This window comes from Tyto alba, unplaced genomic scaffold (assembly GCF_018691265.1).
Source record: "Tyto alba isolate M040663 unplaced genomic scaffold, T.alba_DEE_v4.0 Super-Scaffold_2, whole genome shotgun sequence".
NCBI lineage: Eukaryota > Metazoa > Chordata > Aves > Strigiformes > Tytonidae > Tyto > Tyto alba.
In genome coordinates this window covers 20,880,152-20,897,647 of record NW_024881282.1, presented here as the reverse complement: position 1 = coordinate 20,897,647, position 17,496 = coordinate 20,880,152, and the positions used below count along the sequence as shown (strand labels likewise).

The following is a 17,496-nucleotide window of genomic DNA, read 5'->3' as shown; positions in this document are numbered from 1 at the left end:
GTGTAAAGTTTTGCCCCTCCATCAGTGCTGCCAGCATTAATCATGGAAAAAGCCCATCTGCTGAATTTGCACACTTGGTGTCAACGCCTGCTCTTCACATCAGCTGTTCCCCACCTGCCTTGGGGAAGCAGAGAGGGCTGCACTGCACTGCAGTAGTTAATACATCTACTGCCCTGGGAAAATGGGGTCAGTCAGGCTGCACAGCCCTGGCCAGGCTGCATGCCGTGGACTGACAGAGCTGGCACTTACATTTTAGTTAGAGGGTGAATAGATCCCATCATTGCTTTAATTTTCCTGCTTGGAATTCCTACTTGATAATCCAAGATTTTCATGACACCTCCTAATGTTAAATTTTCCATTATCACAGTGGTACGAATGCACCAAAACATATTTTTCTTATGATTCCATGTATATTTGAAATGTGCATATATATATTTCAGTGATGAAAAGTATGGTTAATGAAAAAGCAGCATGTCAAACTAATTTGAATCTAAATGAAATTCTCAAAGGACTACAAAAATCCAGACAATTGGTGGTGCTAACACTAATAGCCTGGGCTGGCAACATACTAATCACACTGGCTCTAGACGACCAGGCTGGTATTTTAATCACCCACACACTAATAGCCTGGATTTGCTGGCATTATAATTGTTATGGCACTAATAACCTGGGCAAGTTGGTATTTTAATCATCCTGGATCACAGCCCAGAAATGTTAATTTTTAACATTTCTGTATTTTTATCAAGGTTAAGAAGAGGTCTGCTACAGATATGATCAATTACAAAATGCAGAAATCCCTATTTTAACTTAAAAAATAATAAAACTTGGAATTTTTTGGCATTCACAGTACTGGTTACGTTTGAGTTACATCACCTCATTCCCACCTTTCTTGTTTTTTTGTTTTTTTTTTTTTTTAAAAAACTTCTTTTTTCCTGCAGCGCCTTTAAACCACATGTGAGTCATTTGGGACAGCAGTAGCCTGCCCTCCTGAAGTGTTTGCTGTTCTCGGTATGACAATGATATTACTACAATATCCAGCTATTGTGGTTTGAGCCCAGGGGACAACTGAGCACCATGCAGCCATTAACTCACCCTGTTCCCTCTTAGGAATGGGAAGGAGAAGAATTAAGCTAAATGGATCAGGAATCCAGATACGGACAGGGAGGGGTGGCTCACCCATTATGGTCATGGGCAAAAGGCAGACTTGTAAGGGGATGATGAAAAGAACATCACTTTAATTCAAATGCTAACGAAGACAACACTTAACAGACAAGGTGGGACAGTAAGAAGTGCCACCACATCCAAAAAACACCTCCCTCCACCCCTCCCTTCTCCCCAGGCTCAGCTCTGCTCCCCATCTCTCCCCCTCCTCCCCCAGCCAGTGCAGGGGCAGGGATGGGGGTTACAGTCAGCTCCTGCTCCTTCCTTCTCGGGAGGTGGGGTGAGCACCGCACATCCCTCCCCTGCTCCCCGTGCCCCCCCTCTCCCTGCAGACAGTCCTACACAAACCTTCTCTGCAGTGAGTCCTCCCCATGGGCCGCAGCCGTTCCCGAGCTGCCCCGGTGTGGGTCCCCCCGGCGTGTTCCAGTCCTCCCAGTGCTGAACCACCACAGCGGGGGCTGCTTCTCCCCTCAGTGGCTTCCTTTCAGTGCATCCGCCTGTCTTGGAGTGGCTTTCTCCACAGGCTGCTGGTGGATCTCTGCCATCTCACCATGGGATACAGGGATGCTGTGCTCCAGCGAATTTCCCCCACTTCCTCCTCCTTTCTTCCACTGACCTCGATGTTCTCATAGGTGTCCTTCTCAAAACTCCTCCTCACAAGTCCCAACCCCCCTCTCAAGTTCCCCTTCTTAAATATGTTATCAGAGAGGCACAGCCACCGTCAGTAATTGGCTCTGCCCTGGCCAGAGGTGGGTCCAGCTTGGAGCCAGGGGAGCTTTCAAGAAGCTTCTTGCAGGGACCTCTGCTGTAGCCCCCTCTCCCAAAACACCCTGCCACAGAAACCCAGCACACCAACAGATGCGGGCCCAGATATTTAACCACAGGAAATAAAAACTCTCTGACCATTCCTGATATTTTAAGAAATAAATTCAGATTGTCAACAATTTGGCTTTTCTTTAAATACCACTAATTATCTGTTGAACATTCGTTGACATCAAAGAGCCCACTTAATCTTTGCTGTTACACAGTGCAGGTCACTAACATTTTGCAGGAAGATTTCATGGCCAGCCTTCATTTTTATCCCCTTTAATTTGAGGTTGGGAATGCCAGGGGCTGGAGAGATGAATTAAACAGGAAATTGCTGGTTTTCCTCCAACAGCTGAGGAGTGCAATCTTAGAATCATGGAATCATTTAGGTTGGAAAAGAACTTTAAGATCATCAAGTCCAACTGTTAACCTAGCACTGCCAAGTCCACCACTGAACCATGTTCCTAAGCAATACATCTACACGTCATCTTCCAGGGATGGTGACTCAACCAGTTCCCTGGGCAGACTGTTCCAATTCCTGACAACCCTTTTAGTGAACAAATTTTTCCTAATATCCAATCTAAACCTCTCCTGGCACAACTTGAGGACATTTCCTCTTGTCTTATCACCTGTTACTTGGGAGAAGAGATTGACACCCATCTCACTACAACCTCCTTTCAGGCAGCTGTAGAGAGCAATAACATCTTCCATGAGTCTTCTTTTCTTCAGAGTAAACAACCCCAGTTCCCTAAGCCACTCCTCATAAGCCTTGTGCTCTAAACTCTTCACCAGCTTTGCTGCCCTTCTTTGGACATGCCCCAGCACCTCAATGTCTTTCTTGTAGTGAGGGGCCCAAAACTGAACACAGGATTCGAGGTGCAGCTTTGCCAGTGCCACGTACAGGGGGACGATGTCTTCCCTAGTCCTACTGGCCACACTATTCCTGATACAGGCCAGGATGCTACTGGCCTTCTTGGCCACCTGGGCACACTGCCAGCCAGCTGTTGACCAACACCCCCCGGTCCTTTTCCACTGGGCAGCTTTCCAGCCACTCTTCTGCAAGCCTGTAGTGTTGCACAGGGTTGTTGTAACTCAAGTGCATGACCTGGCACTGAGCCTTGTTGAACCTTATACAAGTGGTCTCAAGTCCATCGATCCAGCCTGTCCAGATCTTCCTGGAGAGCCTTCCTACCCTCAGGCAGATCAACACTCCCACCCAACTTGGTGTTGTCTGCAAAATTTCTGAGGTCGTACTCAGTCCCCTCATCCAGATCATTGATAAAGATATTAAAAAGAACTGAGCCCTGATGAACACCACTTGTGAGCAGCCACCAAACAGATTTAACTCCATTCATCACAAGTCTTTGGGCTCAGCCACCTGTCCAAGCCATGAGCAGCCACTTTCTCCAGAAGAATGCTGCGGGAAGCAGTGTCAAAGGCTCTACTAAAGTCTAGGTAGACAACATCCACAGTCTTTCCCTCATCCATTAAGCAGGTCACCTTGTTGTAGAAGGAGATCAGATTATCCAAACAGGACCTGCCTTTCATAAACCCATGCTGACTGGGCCTGATTGCCTGGTTGGCCTGTATGTGCTGCATGATGGCAGTCAGGATGATTTGCTCCATAACCTTCCCCAGGACCAAGTTCAGACTGATAGACCTGTAGTTCTCCGGATCCTCCTTTCAGCCCTTCTTGTAGATGGGCATCACATTTGCTAACTTCTAGTCAACTGGGACCTCCCCAGTTAGCCAGGGCTGCTGATAAATGATTGAACGGGGCTTGGTGAGCACTTCCACCAGCTCCCTCAGTACTCTTGGGTGGATGCCATCCAACCCCATAGACTTGTGTGTGTCTAAGCGGTGTAGCAGGTCATTAACAATTTCTCCTTGGATTATGTGGGCTTCATTCTACTCTCCATCCCTGTCTTCCAGCTCAGTGGGCTGGGCACCCCAAAACCAACTGGTCTTACTGTTAAAGACTGAGGCAAAGAAGGCATTAAATACCTCAGCGTTTTCCTCATACTTTATCAGTATGTTTCCCCCCATATACAATAAAGGATGGAGATTCTCCTTAGCCCTCGTCTTGTTGTTTTTTATGGTTGGTATATATGGTATTTATGGTTGGTATATATGGTATTTATATATAACATATTCATGGAAACAATTTTTATTGTCTTTTAAAGCAGTAGCCAGATTAAGTTCTAGCTGGGCTTTGGCCCTTCTAATTTTCTCTTGCAATGCATGGAAAAAATGAATCAAATTGTGGAGGAATTAGAGCTCTCTCTATGAAAATTAAGTGTAGTTAAGATTTTAAATTTTGTTTCATATTTCTCGTAATGGCTGGGTTACCTCTTCTGAGATTTTCCACAGAGTTAAAGCAGTCAAAGCTCCCTTATAAGTTCTGACCTGGGTCCATTACCTAATTGCAATACATTGCCATTTGAGGAAGATTTCAGCTCCCCTCATTATGGTGATGGCTATGGACTGAATGTGGATGATGAAACCATTTGCTTGGCCTGGAGCGCTGCAGTGGCACGGGGCGTTGCAGGGGTGAGTGACTGTGTGTTTTGGCTGCCTCCGGCCCGGAGCTGCCCAGTGGGAGCCCAGCTCTCCCCACCCTGCCAAGGCCACTGCACTGCATGGCAGCGAGAGCCTGAGGGGTGGCAGGGGATGTGATTTTGTGCCTCTCCCTCCATGGACATCATACAGAGGATGCCGACATTGGGAGTGTTGTGTGAGAGGAGGTGTCCCATTAGGGGAGGAGGGAGGTGAAATCAAAGAGGCAGAGAAGTAAGAAGAATGGTTTTGTCTGAGGGAGGAGCTGGGTGAACTTTATAAGGCATCAACCTCGTGAGTGACCCATTTGAGTAGCCGGCTGCACTTCACTCCTGTCAGCGCCAATAGAAGTCATACCAAACTCAGCAGAAGCAATAAGCCTTCTAATTTTACTTGATTGTCACAGCTGGGATGGTGAATTCATCAATCAAATACTTATTTTTGCCTTTGTTTTAAGATGTCCCTGGAGGGGAAACTTTCCCTTCACCTGCTTCGCATGTGGGAAGCCCAGCTGCTCTTTCAGGCTCAGTTTCTAGACACAGGACTGCCCTCAGCTGACATTCTTCCATAAGAAGATTGATAATAACACTAGCAGTTCCCAATCTATTTTTTCACTCTAGGAAGGGAATTTCAGAGGAGGACTCTTTGTGCCTGCTGCTTAAAAAGGAATTGAGCACTTTGTGGGAGAATACTTTTAAAGCATTCTCTTTTCAATGTCCTGTCCCCCACTGCCTTTTAGCCTCATGATGCTTCCTGTGTCATCCATGGCTTCATTCCCACTCCCCTACGGATCTTTTTCTGCTTTCAGGGTCTGACATTGGTAAGCAGGGCTGATGCCATCCTACTGACCTAGTGGCCAGCATGGCCCCAGGCAGTTGCAGCCGGCATGTGTGCCCTGCTTGGGAAGCGAGGTGTCGTTCTCAGCATGCCACTGTGTTGGAGCCAATGCTTTCAGCAGCTAAACTTAGGAGGGACACGACAGCTGTGTGAGAACATTGTGCTGCAGGAGCTTATCCAGCGGGGCAATGTTTTGGAGACTGGCACTGCATGTTTTGCAGGCAAAACAGTCTGCTCTGCCTGGTTACAATGTCCTTTTGTTTACTTGAACTCAGGGAGGACTTCTTACTCTGACCACACTGAACTTTGGTAAAGCTGAGATGTGATGACCAGCAAAATGTGTTTTCCCTGATCTCTGTGCTACAAAAAGTAATATTGTAGGGCCAGTTTTGAGGCTTACTTAAGCTCAGTACCCCTTGAATTTTCATGATCAGCACTTTAAATATGAGGATGTTGGCCTCTTCTGGTAAAGTGTGATAACACAAATTCACTTACTGTCAGATGTACTTTAACATGAAACAAGCTTCTTTTCCTTGGAAGATTAATATATCCTTTTTTTACAATGCTGCAAATGCCTCTTAGTGTTTGCAGTATTACTTTAACCTTCAACATGAGAGAAGTCAGCCTCAGCTCCTTGGCAGGAAAACAGGGTTTTTTAACCAAAAGCAGCAGAGTCATAGTAAAGTCCAGGAGTTCTCTAAGGAGGAGTCCTCTGTTTGTACTAAACTCCAATAGCAGTATGTTTTCTTCCTGTCCGTGTATGTTTTCTCTCCCTCTGCAGGCATTATCCTGTAGACAAGCTATTTCCAGTGCACCTTCTGTGCAGCCAAGGACTGCAGAGAGAAAGGAGAGCTCCAGACTCCCTAGAAATCCCTAATCTCACACTTTCAGCCAGTCCTGAAGCTTTTGTGAAGTGCCATGTTTCTATAGCATTTAAAATGAAGATTGACAGGGGTTGGAAGGACATGTTTCTGGCTGTGGGTTGCTGGACCATGAGGAGGGACAGCACTTTGCACTGTCACATGGAATTCTAAGCAGCAGGACTGGCATGATTAGACAAGCTCTTAAAGGAAAGGTTTCTTTGTTTTCCTTGGAGTACAACCTGACAGGTTAACATGAGCAACTAAGATGACAGAATGAAAAATCTTAGAAATGTCTTGAATGGTCCAATCTTTGTTTCTGTTAAAGGTTGTATCTGAGATCCCCGATTCTTCTGAGGTCTGCTTTATGCAGAGTTGGTCGCATGAACAGGAATATGAATGTGAAGTACATAAGGAGCTAAATTTTAAAATGTGTAAATGCTAACAGCTACCTGTGTCAACTTGGAAAAGATAAACAAAAGTCAGGATGTTACTGGTAGCACATGGACTTCTGAGTCTTGATTAAGGCAGTCCTAAAGCGTGCGAGCACAACACTCTTGGTAGAGAGGCAGAAGCAGAACAGTAAAGCTGCTCTACAGACAGAAGTTTTCAGAGGGGACTTCTTCAAATCATGAGCATTTTAAATGTAAACATTCTTTGACACAGCAGGATAGTTCAAGCATGAAATAGGTAGAAAATCTATTATTTTTATTTTATAAGCTGAAAGAAATGCAAAAAGTGAAGAAATAATGCAGCAAAATGCCAGGAAGTAAATTTGAAATAAACAGACCAAACCACCAAGTTGGATGTTAGAGGAAATACTTACTTCAAATACATGTTATACTTGAGTAACATCTCTCCAAAATGTGTTATTTTGGCTTTCTGTCTTGGTGTCCTCCAAACCTACCGTTTGTATTGTGCTCCTGAAACCTGAGGTTAGTCAGGTCCGTATCTCTTTAAAAAAAAAAAAAACACCAAAAAAAAAAAAAAAAAAACAAAACCACCAAACGCACACACACACAAGGAAAAAAAAAAAAAAAAAAACCACGCTGGGAAGGGGGAGCTAAAGCTTCTGCTGCATTAGACTGTTTGGATACATCGCGGCTGCAGCAGTGGTCACGCATCCCTCTGCAGCCTGCTGATTTTGCAGAAGAGGGGAAAAAGGATCGTTTTGCGGTCCAGATGCTGTCAAACACAAGCAACCAATGGAAGAAATGGCACAATGAGCAGACAAGCATGTGGAAGCAGTTTATGAAGAAATAGTTAAATACTGAGCTTATTCCTGGCCGATGCTGTAAGTACGAGCTCAATAGCAGATCCCATGGTCACTGCAGCTGTTTGTGGGAGATGTTGTATGGGTATCCCAATGCTTTTATTTGCCTAAATACACTCTGCATCACAGTCAACCCGGGTGGAGAAAGCATTGACTGTGATGTGTTTGATAGTGTATTTAGGCAAATAACTGTATTGTCTGTGTCTCTACAGGATTTTGGGGTGACTCATGACCTGCAATGTGCTGGGCAGGGTGGGTGAAGCACAGGACTTAGCACATCAGCTCCTTCTCCTTTCCTGGTGGTTTGTCTGGGCTCTGCTCTCTAGATGTGCTAGCAGATTGCTGCAGCACCACCCTCCCTGTGCAAAGGCCTCTCTGAATTTCAGCGCTGCCTTCGAGCACTGGGATACACAATACATTTTTTTTTCACGCTACAGTGGCCGATTTGATTTAAAAAAATCCTAGAATTACTTGTTACACAAACTTACTTCATGCCAAGTGCTCTATTCTTAATTTTTATTATGTATGCAGTTGTAGAAAGCTTAGGAAATTCCAATAGCTTTGTGTGTTACTATTGGGAGACTGATTCTTAACATAGCTCTCCCAAAGAGACTGCCAAGTATGATTTATTACTCAAAGGAATGAACATTTTCCTGTCATTGCTCTGTTTCTAGCTGAAGTAGATGCATGTATTTCTAAATGTAAACATTTGTTGTTATGGAAATTCAATGCCTTGTTCTCTGGCAAATTATTTGATGCTTTTTATTCTGCGTATGCCCTAATGATCTAGTACAGCTTTAAAAACAAGTAAAAAAGCAGAGCTAGCACGAGTTTACTGCACTGTGTTTCTCAGCAAGTTTTTCTGATAATCAGGCAAAATTTTTTATTGTAGCTAAAACTATGTGTGTCAGCAGATTAAAAAACTAAAAGTACTGAGTACTTGCCTTTTTATTTTATGAGAATACTAATTTTGCTTTCACCTAAGTACTGCATAAGTGGTGATTTGCTCTAAACCAAAGTATATTACCTATTTGATGGCCTCTGCTGTTGTGCCTTGGTACTTAGCTGCTGCAGAAACCACTGGGACATCAGTAGCAGGGGAGATAACAGCAGGGTAATTGCGATGAGCAGCCTGTGCTGGTGCGTTCAGGAGGATGAGTAGCTGGTGCAAGGAGGAGTCTTCTTTTGTGAGTCTCTTTTGGGACCTGGCAGAACTGCAGCTCCTGATGCTGATATCTGCAAGTAACTGCACTGCACACTTCATCTGCCCTCATCCCGCTGATCACCTACCTCACACGGAGCCTCCCTTACACAGAGGAACCTACAGGGAAGTTTTCCCATCATTGCTTTTGGAGTTGCCCTCACTTTGCATTCTCAGAGGTATTACAGTTTCATCACCTGTTTATTTGCAAAACAACTTCTTACTGTTTACTACCAGAAACTGAATTGTAAGAGGCCCAATTTAGCCCTTAATGTGCTTATATCAACATACTGTTACCTAGGGAGTGCTCCAGCAGTGACTGTGAATGCTGAGGCTGTCGTATTTTCAGTGTTCAGTTCTTGTCCTTTTCTCTCTGGTGTCAGGATTTTCACACTCCCAACCCCAAGCAGCATCTATGGTTGGAAACAGGATTTCAGCGGATTAAGAGAGTAATCATTTGCATTGTCATGTAAGGGTTGTAAGAATACCAAAAGAATACAAAACCCCAATCCCACATAGAGAATTTTTGTTCCCATGCTGAAAATGTGCAGGACCATGAAATAATTTAATTAGATAAAATTGTTTTATAGGCTGACTACTGTTGTGTGAATGCAGTGGGAAAAGTTCAGCTCTTGTGTACTTCCATTGTTTTCAGCAGAATTACGCTGGGGTGAATTTAACATTTTTCGGGCCAACTGGAAAACCTTTTCTTTCTCTGTCCCTCTTGCTTAATTGTTTTCCTGATTCTCAGACATGTTTTTTTTTATAGCCTCCAGGGCAACAGGCCCAGATTAATAGAAAAATAATACAATGGATCTAAAATGCACAAGTTAGGACCCTGCTTGCCCGAGGTTCCCTGTAAAGTCAATGGAAATACAGGAACACTTCCAGGAAAACAAATATACCACATATGTAAAATTAGCCAGTGGTCATTGTCTTCACAATGCTTAGGGGCTGCTTGGACCCTGCTCTCCAAAGCATGGTTTCTAAAATACTGGATACGTTTCTATGTTAAAATAAACAAAAGTGTACAAAAAAAAAAAAAAAAATAATGGAAAGGATTTTATAATCCAAAGGAGTGTTTTCTTGAAGAGTTTAAACAGTGTTTAGCTGCCCAATTTTGTATGAACCCTTGGAATAATACACAAAAAAATGCATGTCAGATTTTGAAGTATTTGATCTGTTGGAAGATTTAATCTCTTTAGAATTAAATTTTAATTAGTGATGGAGGTATACCAGAGCTGCGTGAAGAAGGAAGGCTTCACACTGCCCGTGAAGACCTACATGTGTTTGTGCACAGAGAAATGTGCAGCCATGAAGGTCAGAGTAGAAATGAATGAGGCTTAGTTGTCTTCCCTAAACTTACCTGTAGAAATTGTCTCTACCCGGATAAAACCAAAATAAGTCAGCCTTTCTGGTAGGTGATGATTACACTCGGGACACGGTGGGGCAGGTGTTTGAGCTCCTCTGGTGACTCCTCAGGGGGGTCATGAATGTGCCCCAGGCTCTCTCAGCCATAAGGTTTAGTTTATTTTTTTCTTACAGGAGAATGTTACAGCTGGTTGCATATCCCAGTCACCACCTATTTGAGATAAGACAGCTGGTAGAAAATAGTAAAGGTCAGAGCTTTAACTCTCTGGTCTCCCATGAAGAAGGAAGTAATAATGTCAGTATTTAAACTACCAGTTTTAGGTAGAGCTTTGGTGAAGCAAAAGAAGCAGCTTGTACCTTGTTTTAGAGCAGGCTAATTTACCTGTCTGTCTCTTCATTAGTTATATATGGTACACGGTGGAGCTTTGGAGCATGAACAGAAAAATTATTGTCAGGTTTTAACTAACATAAGCTGAGATCCTGAAGAACATGATAGTAGCTTCAGAGTGGTGTGATATGCTTTACAAGCAGGCACCAGCTGTCACCAAGCCCTGTTCCATAAAATCATTCGCACTATGAAAGAAATGGCTAATGTCAGGAGATGTCTGGAAATCCATTGGGAGAGAAGGGGAATTGCAGTACTCTGCTCTCAATCCTTGCTTGTGCTACATGTGCTTTCTCCATAAACTGCCCCCTGTAAACCTTCCCCTTCTTCTCAAATTTCTCCTTCCATATTGTTCTTTTTCTCCATCCCAGGCCAATTCCCACATGAATTACCACTTCTGATCAACTCTCATGAGGTTTTTTCTGCCAGCAGTGCTCCTGGCCTGCCTCAGTCCTCCAGCAGCATCTCACATTTCTCCTATTCCCCAGAGGTGAATTTGGAGGCCCTAGCCATATCTGTGGTGCTAAATAAGAGATCTAGGGAAGAAAAATCTGCTCGGGTTCTTAGCACTCTCCTTTTTGTTCAGAGGTGCAGCCAAGCTTCTGCCCTCATGGGACCAGCACAAGCGTGTGTTGAGCCGTGGTCTCTGTCTAAAGCAGTCCACGGACAAGAGATGGAGTGGGCTGTGCACTGGAGGGTGATTTTTGCACTGTAGAGTGATGTGGAGTCTCTTTCCAGGTGCTAACAAGTAATTTTCATCTCATTACCTGCATGTTCATATTGGACTGGCATTGGAAACACTTCCCTGGCTCTTGGCATAGGCTCATGTTACCCCAGCAGTCCTGTGCCATGCAGTCTCTTAACCTAACAGTGTTAATCCTCCACAGCAAAATAGATTTAAGAGTTGAAGAACTTAAAGTACTTTCTGGTTTGCTTTGGTCACTTCTGTCAATGCTAAACACATCTCTTTAAATCGTGTTGGTTGTTTGATGTTTATATAATGTATGCATATGTACACAAGGACTTCCCCCAAACAGTAGTGGTGTGGAAAGCTCATTACTTTGGGGCATATACAATTATATACAAGAAATTATTTGGTTAAATATGTTAGAGAGCACTCCCTTACTGAAGAAAAATTGATCATTAGACCTGAAAAAGCTTTTTCATCACTTCTGTGATACCTCAAAAATTGATTTATTTCAGTTTCTCGTTAGCTGTGACAAGGATGATGTCAGACAAGTTCTGCATGCCCTGTCTTATAAATAATAAATGAGAAGGACCATGTCTTCTCTTTCTCTAATGGATCAGTGTTACAGCTGGCTAGAAAAGGCACCAGATTGCTTTATGGAACATAATGGAGTAACAAAATTGCTCAGACTCAGTTGAGTGTATTGATCCCAGGGGCTCTTGCTTGCCCCTTCATCTTGATCTCTGGCATCTCTCTCGTCCTCTTGTAAAATACTACTTAGATTAAGAGGAACAACAATAGGCTCTTAAAGTTTTATAAAAAAAATAGAAATAACAGAACAAAGTGCTTGTTCTTTTTGGTCAACTTAAACCATATAACATAAAAATCTTCCAAATACCCTTTCAGTGGAGATTCATTTATTAATTATTAATTTAGTAACTCCAATCTGAAATGTGCTTCTTTCCTTTCTTTCTTTCTTTCTTTCTTTCTTTCTTTCTTTCTTTCTTTCTTTCTTTCTTTCTTTCTTTCTTTCTTTCTTTCTTTCTTTCTTTCTTTCTTTCTTTCTTTCTTTCTTTCTTTCTTTCTTTCTTTCTTTCTTCTTTCTTTCTTTCTTTCTTTCTTTCTTTCTTTCTTTCTTTCTTTCTTTCTTTCTTTCTTTCTTTCTTTCTTTCTTTCTTTCTTCTTTCTTTCTTTCTTTCTTTCTTTCTTTCTTTCTTTCTTTCTTTCTTTCTTTCTTTCTTTCTTTCTTTCTTTCTTTCTTTCTTTCTTTCTTTCTTTCTTTCTTTCTTTCTTTCTTTCTTTCTTTCTTTCTTTCTTTCTTTCTTTCTTTCTTTCTTTCTTTCTTTCTTTCTTTCTTTCTTTCTTTCTTTCTTTCTTTCTTTCTTTCTTCTTTCTTTCTTTCTTTCTTTCTTTCTTTCTTTCTTTCTTTCTTTCTTTCTTTCTTTCTTTCTTTCTTTCTTTCTTTCTTTCTTTCTTTCTTTCTTTCTTTCTTTCTTTCTTTCTTTCTTTCTTTCTTTCTTTCTTTCTTTCTTTCTTTCTTTCTTTCTTTCTTTCTTTCTTTCTTTCTTTCTTTCTTTCTTTCTTTCTTTCTTTCTTTCTTTCTTTCTTTCTTTCTTTCTTTCTTTCTTTCTTTCTTCTTTCTTTCTTTCTTTCTTTCTTTCTTTCTTTCTTTCTTTCTTTCTTTCTTTCTTTCTTTCTTTCTTTCTTTCTTTCCTTTCTTTCTTTCTTTCCTTTCTTTCTTTCTTTCCTTTCTTTCATTTCTTTCCTTTCTGTCTTTCCTTTCTGTCTTTCATTTCTGTCTTTCATTTCTGTCTTTCATTTCTGTCTTTCATTTCTGTCTTTCATTTCTGTCTTTCTTTCATTTCTTTCTTTCATTTCTTTCTTTCATTTCTTTCTTTCATTTCTTTCTTTCATTTCTTTCATTTCTTTCTTTCATTTCTTTCTTTCATTTCTTTCATTTCTTTCTTTCATTTCTTTCTTTCATTTCTTTCTTTCATTTCTTTCTTTCATTTCTTTCTTTCATTTCTTTCTTTCATTTCTTTCTTTCATTTCTTTCTTTCATTTCTTTCATTTCTTTCATTTCTTTCTTTCATTTCTTTCTTTCATTTCTTTCTTTTCTTTCTATTGCAGTGCTTTCAGAGAGCTTTGTTGTTATAAGCTTCTCATTAATCATAATTTTCACTAATAAGGTGCTGTTTAATCAAGTAGGTCAAAACACTCTGCAAACACTCTCGAATGCAGCTTTATGATACCCCTGTTACTTAATATAGCTGTTTGTGAATTATTGTGATTTCTGTTTCATATGCTGAAATGTCCGTATTCAGTTCCTTGGTCATTCTCTTTCAGTGTTAGGCCATCTTTGTAGCCTTTCTAATTAGGCAAAAAAGAGCACTGACATACCTGTTTAGAAAGAAATGCCTAGAATTGGGTATGTGGCGAAGCAACAGAAGAAAAGGAAGAGATGTCAAATCGTGGGCACACCAAATCTTGGCAGAATTCTAAGAATGTTTTTCAACAACAGCTGTTGTCATGAATGGCACCTGCTAAATAAACATGCTACATTTCAGTACTTCCACACTGGTTTGCAGCATCAGCAAAGGAGTTAAATATTCTCAGTTTTTAAAAGATTTTCTCCTCACTGTCTTGGCATACTGTATCAAGCCAAATCTATGTGTTAACCTTGTTTCTGCAACATTTGGCATTCCTAGATAAAAATTTTCAGCATACTGTGTCCCAATTTAGAGACCAGCCCTCCTACTTATGGAGAAGAAATTAATACAGATAAATTTGCTGCTTAAAAGCATAGTAGTCATAGACAGAAAATGCCATACCATTTGTCATTAATTTTGTCTGACAAATGGTATAGAGATGAAAATACTTCTGGTCACATCTGTCAAACTCTATCCATACTTGTAAAAGTATGTAGTGATCTTAAGAGCCTCTTTCTGCTGCTTTTATAAAAAACTAGGCTTGGAGGAACAGAAGAGAAGAAAGAAAATGTATTTATTTTTTAATATCAGTAACTGAAAATAAAATTTGGCCATGCAAGAAATACTTCAGAAGTGTTTATCTGTTGAGCTGAATATCATCCTTTGCCACATAGACAAACAGCACTCATCGGAGCTCATCCCACTTGCAAGTCTGTTTCTGAAACAGCTCCCTGTACTTTGCAGGAAAATTTAGCTGACTGCTACGTGGAATTGTTCTGGAGAAAAAAGACAGCCTGAAGGATATTCCCCAGTTCTTGATTATGGACCTGCCACTCTCCTTGACATGAGTTATGGAGGCATGCAGAATTAAGTCTGTGAGAGTAACTTTATGCTATAAAAGTACCATCTTTACACAACCTACCCATCATTATTTCAGGCCTTTTGACCTGAAAAGAACCCTACTGTTCCCTCAAAACTCTCACAGATCTGCCAACAGGGATATCACATGGGACACAGAGACCCAGAAGCAGGAGTATGTACTGGGTGTGTGGCCCAGATCTAGCCTGGTTCTGGCCTTGAGCACATCAGTCATTATGCACCATTTAGACTGGGGACCAAGTCCTGCTGTTGGGGCAGAGGGCTGTAGAAATGTATACACAGTCTAAGTGCTGTATATGTTTCCAAGATGGAAAGAGAGACAGTGTCCAGTTGGTCTAAAGGCTATATACATTTCTGTAAATGTAAATGGTCTTTTCTGGGCAGGATGGGAACTCATCTTCACCCTTCTGCTCTGCCATATGGCTGCTTCTGACTTTATCTTGCTGCAGAAAGTAGATTTTCTGTATGTCTTGGATCGTAAATATTACAGCCTCCTCTTCTGTGCTTTTGTAGTTAGTCTTGCCCTGCTGATACTGACCCAGATGCTGCTGTGTAAGTGATTTTCTTGACATGCCGCTAGAGCAAGGCTGCCCTGCTCTATGCTTTTCTTGATTGCTCTCTTTTCCTAAGCATCAAGCATAAGCTGCCTGTCCTTACTTTCAAAGCCTTTGCAAACCTTATTCATGCTCTTTTCTGTTAAGCTGACCTCCATTTTTGCTTGGGTAATAATGTTCTGATGTTCCCATGTTATTTTTTCAATTGAACCTCTCAGTATGTTCAGAAGTTGCTACGTGCTGATCTGAATTGGGTGAGGATGATGAGGAGACACTGTGCAGCTTGTGTCTGAAACCACATCACATAACATGGCCCTATGTCCCTACCAGCTGGTGCTAGTGGGGAGGAATGAAATTATAGTTGCCTTTATCTCCTCCCTGCCTTTCCTCATTACTGTCCTCTTCAAAAAATATCTGAGAGAACTCTGGTTTGGTAATGAAGTTTTAAAAATGGACAATCTTTCAGCTACATCAGTGTTATGGCAACACCATGTCCTGCTAACAGGTACTGCAGGCTCTGTTTCTAGGACTGTGATTCTGGGGTCGGTACTCAAGTTTTGCGACTGTCATTATTAGGGGATTGGGAACTGCCATTCCCAAGGGAGTTTTCTGAGACACCAGGCAAGCCTCCACACTTCAGGCAAGCCATTTTTTACTCAAGTACTGTAACAACTTAATACCAAGTCTTAATCACACATGTTAGTCAAGCCCTATGTATGAGATACTGTAAATCTGATGCTGCCTGGTTGGGCCTGATGGCCGCAAGCTTTGATGTCTTAGTCTCTGAGGCCGAGATAGCCAGATTTGAGAGCTCTTCAAAGAGGGAAGATAGAACTGAAGAGGGCTTCTTATATCTTCTCCAAGTGCCACTGGATATTGCTGGAGTTTATATACACTTTTCCATAGGCCAGCACCAGTCTGGTCCAAAGTAATGCTTCCCCTCCTCACAGGTCTGGTCTGTGCATTCAGGTGGCTGTTGTGTATTTGCAGGCTGGTTGCCAATTATGTGATTCCTTCTAATACTTGGAGATTGAATACCCTTATTCTAGATTTGATACCATTATGCAACCATAACAAACAAACAGCTATTACAAAATATTTTGTTCCCTGCCCTGAATCAGGCAGTCCTGTGGTATGTCTGGGTGCAAGCAAACAGAACAAAATCATCAACATCAACACTGGAATTCCATGCCGCCTGACTAAACAGCAGAGTGAGCTTCTGTTTTAGGAGACTATGCCAGAACAATTTTTGACTTAATGTCAATTTTGGTTTAGACCCATACATTTAGCAAATCTGAGATGCACGAGTAAACTTGCTTTAAAACAAAACGTTGTTGACAGTGTGTTGACAACACAAATGTATTTCCAAGCCGTAAATACAAGACCATTTCATTTCACCCAATTCTGTTGGAGAAATCAGGGGTGAATACAGTGACCAGGTAATATGCCCCACAGGCCAGTGAATTCACATTCTCTCAGGTAAGAGGGTCGATGGGAATTTCAGAGTTGCGAGCTTCTCCTCACCCTTCCCCAGCTGCCATTTACCAGATACACAAATTTAGACACTGCCAGCTTGGATGTCCCAAGTGATTCCCAGGGCTTGGCTGTGCACAGAGGAGCTCTGTGGGGTTGGAAGGAAATTCCTGGAAGAAAGCAGTGCTCTAATGTCATGGGCTGGGAGAGCCTTTTTTGGAAGAAAGCTGATCAGTCTCCAGAGCTGACACTTTTCTCTGCTTGCATCCCCTTTTGGAGAGCTGCCTGAGAACCTCATTGCTTTTATGATTAATTTTTCCCCACGCTAGGCTCAGTTCACTCTGGTTTAATTTAAATCTATGTATTTTTGTGCTCACTGGATCTAATAGGTTAAATAGGACTTCTTTTCCTGTTCTTATTTACCTAATAGATTTACACAGAATAATCTCACCTTTTCTTTGCTATCTTTTCTCTATTGCTCCTTGGCTAAAGAGGCCAGTTTCTCTTAGTCTCTGCTTAGAGAACAGGCTGTTGATTCCCTTGGCTGTCTTTGTGGTTTCAAGTCATGTCTTCAGGGAACTCTTATTAGCTTCCTATTATCATATGCCATACAGCTGGTTCCATATCTACCATTACTGTAATAATTTATATATTTTCCTGCTAAACCAATAGTTTTCAGTGTGGTCATTGTTTCTAAACTTCAGGAGATGAGATTTATGCCATTTCCTTCCTATGGAAGATAATTTTTCAACAGAAGATATTGGGTTGACTGTGCATTTTGTTGTATTTGAACTCATTTTGCATTTGCTTTCATGCCTTTAATTAGCATTTCCTTTCTAAAACCTTGCACGCTATTGATGTTGCGCAAAGGATCTGTAGTTGCCCAGATCACATTTTCCCAGTCATATATTTAATTTATTAAAAGTATTTCCTACTAAAACAGTAATTTTGTGTTCCAGAGTTCTTGGACAGGGATAATCTGGTTTCTTCCAACTAGAGTGAGTTAACTTTAACTCCTACCT

General features: G+C 41.6%; 1 protein-coding gene across 1 annotated transcript in view; it reads left to right on the top strand.

Moving 5' to 3' along the window:
- The first annotated feature begins 7,304 nt into the window (after positions 1-7,304).
- SACS (sacsin molecular chaperone) overlaps positions 7,305-17,496 on the top strand; it is a 66,410-nt gene continuing 56,218 nt past the window's right edge. Inside the window, exon 1 of the mRNA XM_042791915.1 lies at positions 7,305-7,515. The gene's annotated coding sequence lies outside the window, so the exon portion shown is untranslated. The remainder of the gene's footprint in view (positions 7,516-17,496) is intronic.